Source organism: Haliaeetus albicilla, chromosome 13 (genome assembly GCF_947461875.1).
Source record: "Haliaeetus albicilla chromosome 13, bHalAlb1.1, whole genome shotgun sequence".
Taxonomy (NCBI): Eukaryota; Metazoa; Chordata; class Aves; order Accipitriformes; family Accipitridae; genus Haliaeetus; species Haliaeetus albicilla.
The window spans coordinates 35,368,732-35,378,857 of record NC_091495.1 but is presented as its reverse complement, the minus strand read 5'-3'; positions in this window follow the sequence as shown (position 1 = coordinate 35,378,857).

Sequence of the window (10,126 nt, the reverse complement as noted above, 5' to 3'; positions counted from 1 at the left end):
TATGTTTGACCTTTAGCTGAGATCATCCTTGCTCAGAAAAGCCCAGGATGAGAGAAGGGGGTCTTGGTTGTCTAACCAGTCCTACGCGCACTTCCTAGGTGTAACTTTTATTAAATGGTAAGGAAGGGGAGGGTGTCTAGTTGTTTTAATAGGAAAATAATAATAGTCCTAAACCGGCAGGATAGTACAATGATAGGAGATGACAATTAGATGAGCTCATAGATTTTGGACCAATGGCATCTGTGCAAAAGTGGAAGGTTAATTCTACGTGGCTGGTAAAGAAAAAGTAACCAAAAAAAAAAAAAAAGCTGCAGTTGACCCTTCAGGATATAATGCACTTGTGTCAACATGGACTCTGCCCAAACATTGTTCTGCTGTGGAAGCAGCTGGGTGCCCTGCCCTCTGGTTTGTGGAGTGCCAAAGGGAAGGGGTAAGGAGAGATGAGGTGAGGGAAGATAAAGCAAACCCAGCTCACCTCTTCAGCACCACTCTCTGAACTGAAAACGTCCTGTGGCTGACCCTCTCGGCCCTGATTTCTTGATATTTAGGGACCTGCATCAGCAGAGAAAGAGTGTCTACCTCAAAGTCACCAGCATTGTTAAAAAGAAGCAATTTTTCTACTTCCTTTACAAATATTTTTCTTCGGGAGGGTAGGTGGATGTGGGGAGAGTGGGGCAGGGGAGAGAATAATAGCTATTTCTGTCTGGCCTGTTATATTCGAGGTCTAATTTATAGTATTCTGTGTAGCACGATGGTGTCATTTTAATGGTATATTAACACTGAAGTCTGGAATATTTATTTGGTTGAAAAATGCATCTGATACTAAATATATCTCTGGGGAGATGGCTGTGGGATGATTACAGAACTGATGGCCATCAAATTGATAGCATTTCTCTGTCCTCCTGAGTCTTCTGCTGTAAAAGTGGGACAGGGCGTTTTCTGGTTAAGAGTAATGGTCTCTGCGCTGTCCTCGGGGGCAGATGTGGCCCAGCACCTGCGCCCTGCATCCAGGGTAGACAGAGCTGCTGCACCATTATCTTCAGTTCCCTGTTAATTTCTATTCAGATTAATCAGTAGTTGCTTGACGTGAGGAATCACATTGCGAGCGTTAAAGCTTTACCACACACCATTGTTATTTATTTATTTGCAGTCTATTATTTGTGCTAGAAATACTAGCTAATTTAACCTGATTTGTAATCTTCCTTTTTTTCTTTTTTTTTTGGCTGAAGTCTCTCATGTGATTTGTGTATGTATAAAGCTAGGGGGTTTTATTCTTGGGGGGGAGGGTTGGTTGACTATCTGTACCAGGTAATATGAGATAGTGCCCAATAGAAATTCTTAGCCTCCCTTACTTTAAACCCGGTTAATGTACTGAAGCAAGAGAGACATTGCCAATGTCAGGAAAGGGACCTTTCCTGAGCATTACAATTGCATTTTGTTTATTATTTGCACTGTGGCTGTGGCTGGATGTCTTCCTAAGTGAAATTGTAAATCATCTGAACTGCACTAGATTTCTCAGTTTCCTTTTGTGATGCTATGTACAGATCAGGAGTGAGCAACCACCTCTGCAAATACTTGTACTTGATTCATGGAGATTAATTAAACATGGACTGTGTCAAAGCTATGCTATGGATATTTTGATCGTTTATTTTCATTAACATTCAAGCAAGGTGCAGTCCTGTCTGTGGGAGGACAGGATGCGTGATGGAGGGAGCCCTACATCCCCGCATCTGCAGCACGATGTTCTATAGCTGTGGCTTCTGCAGGCTCCTAGCAAACAGGGTGTGAGCACGAGTTCGCTGGTCGTGTATGTCGGTGGGTCTGTGGCGGTGGGGATTCACTTGCCAACACCCTTGCTGGATGGCAGGGACTGCAGCTGTTAGCGATCAAGAGGAAGCTATCGTTTCCTCTTGACTTTTACAGACTGGCCTAGTATGAGTTCTATTTATTCAGGTGTTTTTATACAAATTTTCCAAAGATCCTGAGTTCGACCTTTGTGTATGTAGTTTCCCATCCAATTAGTGAAAAGCATTTAGAAATGTCAAGGATGGGACTAGAAGGGCCTCCTAGGTGCTGTATGCCGCTGTTACAGCCAACCAGATTGCACCCTATCTTTTTCAGCTGTATCAAATACCAGAAATAATTTGCCTCTCCTACTCTTCTTTTTGCTGTACTACTACTGCATCAGAACCTTGTTCAGGTTGCTTAGAAACCCTCTTGTAGTATCCAGTTTTTTTCACGGCCCATTCATATTCATTTGTTCTTGTGCCAGTATTGTCCCCTAGTTGGGTAACTCTTCTCTCCACCTAATGTTTACACATCACTTCAATGTATTTATAATAAGGAACCATATCCTTTCTCAGTCTTCATATTTTTAGGCTAAACAAGCCCAGCTTTTTTAGTGTCTACTCATAAAATAGGTTTGTTATTTCCTGGATATACCCAGTAGCCTATCCCTGCACCTGTTCTGGTTTCAGTTCCTCATCCATGGGACCAGTCTTGCACAACCCTCCCAGTCTTGCAGAGGAGTTTGCACCGCCATCTAGCATCACAGCAGAAATATCTGCCTGCCTGCCTGCGCTGGCTTTACTTCATGTGCTACACACTAGGACCACATCTGCATTTGCAGCATCTCCCATTGATGGGTCCTGGTCGTTCTATGATAGGCTAATAAATAAAAGTCTTTTTCCTCTTGGTCTTCCTTCAGTAGGCATGCAGGGTTTGGTTTTTTGCTCTGGAACAATGCCATGCACTTATTTAGATCTCCCTTGCCCCTTCCTCGCTTGAAATATTTGTTAAAAATATTGCCACTGATCTTTCAGCTTCCCATGATGCCTCTTTTTTTCAGGCTCCTACTCAGTCCCTTTCTTAGTTTACAGTTTTCCAGGATGCGGTAGCTTCCATCTCCACAGCCTCCTTCCCATTAGCCATCCTACCTCTGCTTCCACCTTTTACATCGCCCTCCCTCACAAGGCCTGGTGGTGAAGCCTTCATCTAGATTTTGGGTCATGCTAGAATATTTGTGATGTCTTTAACTTCAGAAAAGCCTCTTGTCTGTGGTTTTCATTATATTCAATGCCTGATTTTGTTTTTAACTTTGTTTTGTTAGATAAGGTCGAGGTCAAATCAACTGGAATAATTTTGACTTTAGTGGCACACTTCCTCATCTCTGACGTGACTTCTTCAGAGCCCAATCCCAATTTCCAGTATCTGTGTGGTCTTTGCTTAATTCCATACACCTTTTGAGGTGATCATTCATCCACATGGGTTTGATGCCGCCCTTACAGAGCTCCCTTTGGCCAGAGGTTTGACATTTCATGTAAATTTTATCTTGAAGACATTCCACCTTTCTTCCGAAATCCAGGTCAGTGCGATTTTCAGCCCAGTTCACGACAGTAGCACACATCCCATTCAATTCTCAAATTTAATTAAATTCCCAAATTTAATTAAATTCCCAAATTTAATTCTCATCACTTCACCCCATAGGGCAGAAGCACAAACGAGAAGTTTGCGTTGCTCTATAAAAGCCTCTAAAGCGTCTTCGATTTGAGCCCAGCACCCTTCTCGCGGGTGATGCAAGTGGTTAATGGACCTTGTCCGCTGCTGCCGTGCGCCGGTGCCCTGGTCCAGGGCAGGTGTTCCCGCACGAGTGAGGATGTGCAGATGCAGGACCGGGTGCTCGCTTCAAGAGGGCCAGACACCCTCAGCTCCGTCCCACTCCTGCAGCGGCATGTTTGAACAAGAAAGAATAACACGCTTGGTAATGGCGCGAGTAAAGTTTTACAAGGAGAGCAGGTGTGCCTGCTTGAAAGATAAACTCTTCGCCCATGCGATGATAAGATAAATGATCCGAATCTTGTGATTTAGTTAATGTTTCTGTCTTTAGCCTGCTGTGTACACAGCACCCTGCCGGATAAGCTGCCCAGAACTGTGTGCCTCTGTATGCACAGAGCTATAATAGTCAGCAATATCATTCTCTCACCTGGTGTCCTTAACTAAACAGCCTTTAATCATTATACGTCGTTATTATGTGTTCCTTATGTTCCAATGTAGCAGCTACCTGGCATTAAAAAAAGGCCAGTGCCAACATTAAAAATAAAAGGTCGGTGCCAACATTAAATAACATCATTGGCTGTGACTGGAGGATCTTGTTTCACTGCTATTTCAGGCTGTCACGTTTCTCTGGAGCAGTATTTAAATTATGTCTGAATTTAGGCAAATGTTTTTTGTTCAGTTGCCTTGAGAATTAGAGTTAATCCATCTTTCTCACCAAGGGAAAATTCCTCCAGAGGCATCTTGCTCTTGTTTCGCTGCTTATTGATTATCACTCCCAGTTTGCACGTTACTGGCTGCGGCGTTCCAGCTGCATTTGAATGAGCAAAAGAAAAGCCAGCTGGTGCTCTGTTGTTCTGATTTTTATATCAGCATTTTGGTTTCAAAGACATTTATCTAATCTTATTAACTGGCTTTACCAAGAGGATTTCCTCACAGACTTAACTGGGAGAAAACAAATAGGCAGCGAGGAGGGGGTGGTGGAGGATGTCTTCTGTTACTCTGCACAGAAGCACATTCTTACTTACTGGGAGAAAAAATAAATCAGGTTTGCTATTGATTCAAATGCTGGCACGTCCCAACTAAGGCAAAGCTCCTGAATTTCCCTTATGGGAATGGCCTGCCTGTAAGAAGGCAGGGCGATGGGCTTTTTTTCTCCCACGGGGGTGCAGAGAAAAGGCCAGAAGGCACAACCTGCTGCAGAGGGAAAGGCTGCACTCAGGGAAACACGGCCGGGGGCTGCATCCCTGGCACCTCCCTGTGCTCCCTGGCTAGTGAGAACTCGCTTGTTGTGTGGGGGGCTTTTTGCATGTGAGAGCCCCATGTCCACTCAGAGTGCAAAAACAGAGCAGATATGGGGAAATTAGGTCAGATGGTGCCTGCACGTTGGGGATCTCTGTGGTTGAGGCTAGCAAGCATGCAGCCTAAGGTCCAAATTCCCAATGAGGCACACGCACAGGTCACGGTATTCATAAATTCAGAGTCCTGTTTGACATAAAGTAAAAAACAGTGACATGAATGTACAAGCATACATATTTTGTTATAGGGCTCCTTAAGAGTAATTGCTGCTAAAACAGGATTTCTATCACAAACAAAGAATCATATCTTTAGTCAGTCCTTTGTTAATTTAGCAACTTTCAACTTCACCAAACAGGAGCTGTACGTCCAGGAATTCCTCTGACAAAGGGCACCCCAGAATCTGGAAGGTTATCCAGTTACGATTTAAAGAAACTTACAGCAAGGATGACTGACTAAAGAGAGAAGTCTCTGAGAGCATTAAGAAAAGAGAAAGAAAGAATACGTGAGTAAGAGAGAGCTTCACTTTCTTATGAGTAAAGTGAGAATTATTCCTGTCCTCATGTTTTGTGATGGGTGTAGTCAGGGTCCCTGGTGTTGGGTATGGACTTGCTTGCTTTCCTTTCTTTTTTCTCTTCTCCTTCTCTCTGCCTCTTTTGCCCTTACAGAACCTGTACTTACATGAGAAACTTACGTTGATTCTTAAGGAATCTTTTGAGATTTGCATGTGTTAGCAATGAGGGGCTCTTAACTTAAAAGCTCTGTTTGGGGTAGCACTGGCAGAGAATAAAGGATGGCTGGTAGTCCTGGGCTGAGTCAGGGGAGTGGTAGATGGCTTCTTCTCCTGGGAACAAAAGGGAGGTTCCAGGGAGCCATTGCCTTGGAAATCCCACCCAGAGCAAGATCATCAAGAGCTACTGGCTCTTCCTAGCTCTCTCTAGGTGCTGGGAGTTGTCCACGGAGGATACTGTATTATCACATCTGGAGGGAGAGTTGTGTGATGATGCGTTCCCATCCCTTGGGCATCACAGGTGTTGCCATCCCTGAGCAGGCACAAGAGCGTGTCCAACTGATTCAGAAGCCTTTGAGATCAGCTGCAGATCAAGCCCATTCACTCTTCCTCATTGCTAACAGCGCCTGCCCAACTCACCCTTCGGCATGGCTGGGCAAACCTTACTGCAGCTTCCAGTCTGCTCCAGCCACCTTCTGCTTCAGCCAGCGTGGCTCTGAGGCAGTGGGTTGCCTGGGCGTAAGCTGGGAGCTCTGCGTGACACGCTGCGGCCTCTCCGGGGGCTGAAGGGTGACACGCTGGACTGCACCCACCTCCTCCCAGTCTGCAGAGCCATCCTGCCCTGGCAGTCACAGGGAGCTCGCACCGCCTCACGCTTCGGTATTTCTGTAAGGTGACGTAAAGGGAGAAGAAGTCCTGAGGACTGGTGGAAACACCACACCTATTTCTGAGGGCACATCTTTTAAAATGACATCAGTAAATGAGCACAATACAGGACATCAATGCATCTCTCATGATGAAAAGCTACATGTTCTTCCCTAGTGAACATATCTCCCATAGCACCTACGTTTCTGTAGGCTCAGCACCTGTCCTCATGGGGAGGCTACTGCAAAATAAGTGAGTGTGTGTGTGAGGGGGTGAATTTAAAAGAATGCTCTGAATCAGCTCCTGAAACGGATGCCTTTATTTGTCATGAAGAACAGCTTTTGGTCACTCAACCCACCTCCAGAACTGGCTAAATGTAGGCAGCACTCAGTAGAAAATGAGCATGTCCAGGCTGGAAGTTAATACAGAGCAGCCGCTCTGGGCTATTTCCCTCTTGCAGCCATGTTCTGAGATGAGAACAGCTTCTTGGTTCTCCAAGTCTTGCGTAGTGCCCCCGAAATGGAAGATTTATTTATTGTGTGAACAGATTGGTTCCCTTCTCTATTCTAATTTAAAACACATTCAATCAAGCAGGGGCCCTTTGAAAATCTGGATGTGCAGCACAGTGATGGCTTTTGATTTTAAGATCTGAGTCATTGTTTCCCAAGTCCCCATGGCCTGAACCCAGGCTGTCAAAAACCTCTTAACTGTACAGGACGAATAAAGCAGCCAGTGGTCTTCTTTCCCCTGGTAAAATTGAATTACCTGTGCTAAAAATAAAGCTTGTGTGTCCAGTAAGTGAAGCTTTGTTGGGGCATCCTCCAAGGATATGATAAAGACCATGCCAAATTTTTACTTCACCACTGAAGAGGCAAAGTTTCCCACCTGTGAGAAATTTTTGTGTGTTTGAGATTTAGTGGTGGTCCAAAGCGAGCCAAAATTGCCTCTAGCCAGAATTTTCTCATAACGGGATGTCACAGCCCAGTGGCTCTGGGATCTCGGGAAGGGGTCTTGCCTCGGCACTGTGAGCTGCAGACTGCCCATGGCTGCAAACCCAGCCCTTTCCACAGCCGCGTCCGTGGGGTGCTCTGGGGCCGCAGGCAGAGCCCGTACAAGCATACGGAGGCACAGACAGGCTTTGCACCAGACTCTACAAACTACTTAGCAGAACACAAGAGAGAAAGATGTGAAGAAATAATAAGCACTTTTATAGATCTTTGTCCTATTTTTATTTCTCATCCTTCTGAAGAGTTGGAAAAGGGTGAAGCTCTCTAAATTATTCAAGTTTTGCCAGTTGGTAGTTTTCCTTCAGAATTATGTCTAGGTAGACTTACTTTCTTTGTCCTTAGAAGGTTCCCTGATTGAGCTGAAATTCCTGCAAGAAAGTGTGCCTGTATTTCGTCTTTTTCACCTGAAGCTTATTATTTAGGCACTGTTAAAGCAGTTTTGCATCCTTCTCCTTACTGACAGAAGGCTTCTTTGCTTTACTGCTATTAATTTGCCTCTGTATAGCTGTACCTGGGTGAACTATTTCCTTGTCTAAGCAACCTCTAAATATTCCCACTGTTGGATCAGAGAGTAAGTGACTGACTCTCCAGCAGAGAAATGCTTCGCTTTCCACGGTAAAAGAGGGATTCCAGTACATCACAGTATTTTATGGCTTAGCAGGGCCATCTGAACTGCCTAACTTCTACCATAATTCTTAAATTGCACATAGATAAATAGAAGAGTGTTATCTTCTGTCACCTGCAATGTTAAAACTCATTTTTCCCCACTGATAAAAATAGATATAAATATACATTATACGTATAAGTCACACCCACTTACTGGAGATTGACGCCCCTGAAAAAGATTTCCCGTTTCAAATTGCACTTTGAGAACTATCAGTTAATTTTTAATAAATTTAATTTAAGAGCTTTTATCTTGTAGTGTCCTAGTTTCCTAATTAAAATGCCATATGGTACCAGGTGAAACGCTTTGTGGAAGAAATCTAAATCTCCTGTGTCATTATTTTGCCCTTATTAATCAAATGTGTGGTCCAACAGCTGTTGAGCATCCTCTGTGCAATACTTTTTCTACATTTCATCATGGCAAAGTATCCTTCTTCAGGCTTGAAATAACTACAGGAGTCAGAGCTTAGAAGGAGTCTTCTAGGTTTGTACACAAGACCTATTTCTGTTTTGACTTTTTGTGCATGTTGAATCAATTCTGTGCAAGTATCTAACCAAGGTGGGTTTAATCCATTTGTAGAGAATTCACTGAAGGTTTGCCAGTCACTTGGACAACACCCGCAAGATGACTCCACTATCGACATTTGGCAGGGATCTGTCTGCGTAGTAGTTTGGAAGAAGCACAAGTTCATGACTCTTTCTTTCCCATGAAATATCATACAAAATGATGACTTGGTGTAGATGAATGCTTATGCACACCTCCGCAGCTGGGATGTGAGCGACTGATTTAATGAATTGTTTTAATTAGTTCAGGTTCTGTGGACTTGACTGTATAGCTAGACCACATGTTTCATCTCACCTAGCAAAAAAAGTAATGCCAGAGTCCAGGTCCAACTTCACTTTCATAGAAATCTACCTTCAGTTCCAACTTCAACACCAAGTGTTGACTCCCTTCTGAAGTTGGCTACTTCTGTGACCTTCTCTCTAGGCTGTGGATATTTACAGGGCCTTTCCTTTTCTTGAATACCTGTGTCTTAGAGAGACTCAAAGTCACCCTAATTTTCCAGGTGGGTACTCCCTCCTTTTTTCTTCCCCTTGTTCCCCGTTCCCAAGCCTTCTGACAAGCAGATACCCCGGGAGCATGGGCTGGGGTCTCCACCAGCGGGAGCGAGAGGATGAGCTGGCTTCCACCCCACAGCAGCATCGTCCATACCCTGGGGCTGGGCTGGTGGAACAAGCCCTTCAGCCCACCGCCCATGCTTCCTTTGAAAATACGGGGTTTGCACTTGTGGGGAAGACAAAACCTGAAAACCAGCTGGCCAAAGAACACACGTTGTTGGATCAAATATTAATGAATAACAACAGTAAGTCTTCCCAGAATTTTTCTTGGCTGTACGTCCCATTGCTTCTCTTCTCTGTATCTCTGTAGAGATTTGCTTCATTATTTAACCTATTTTTTGGTGCCATATAAATCATTGTCCTGTCTCCTCCAGTTACTCCTTTGAAGTTTCATCGTGTTGTGAGTCTGAGGACAACCATTTGCCATAGGGTGAGACGAGAGCCATTGCATACGGATGGATTAAGATGAACTCAATTGGTACCTGCCCTTGAGATAACACCATTCTTATTTCTCAGGTTATAAAATCTTTCAGCTGTAAAGCAGAAGCTGCAATTTTAAGGTGTTTGTTGCAGCCAGTTTATCCAGCTGCCCACGGGTGATGCTTTTATACTCAAAGAGAAGTATCTGTTGACTATTATTTCTCTATGCAACTCTTGTCCATCATCACTGTGATACGTGAGTGTGGCTACCACCCTCCACGAGCACTGACAAATTTGAGCCTATTTTAGTGAAGTATTTGCCTCCTGCTCTGTATTCCCCAGCAGGTGGAAAACTACAGATCCAGCTTTCTTGGAGAAAACATGCAACAACAAACAGCAGAGTTTTGCATACTAGCGGTCCATAATTTCTGCAAATGACTAGTCACCTGAACATGGCTTTACAGGTCACTAAATCATGATACGACGTTTATGTGCAAGGACCCACCTGAAACACAAGTGCTTTGTGGCTGCATCTGTTTTCTGATTTTGAGCATGGTGGTGGATTTGTGGCCTTCTCTTCTGTGAAGAAAAAGAAGGAAACTGCATCTGTTTACGTATGTGCACTCATAATTTGTAAGAAACCCAGATGTTAAAACACTTGCATATCACTGCATAAATAAATAGCAAATAAGGA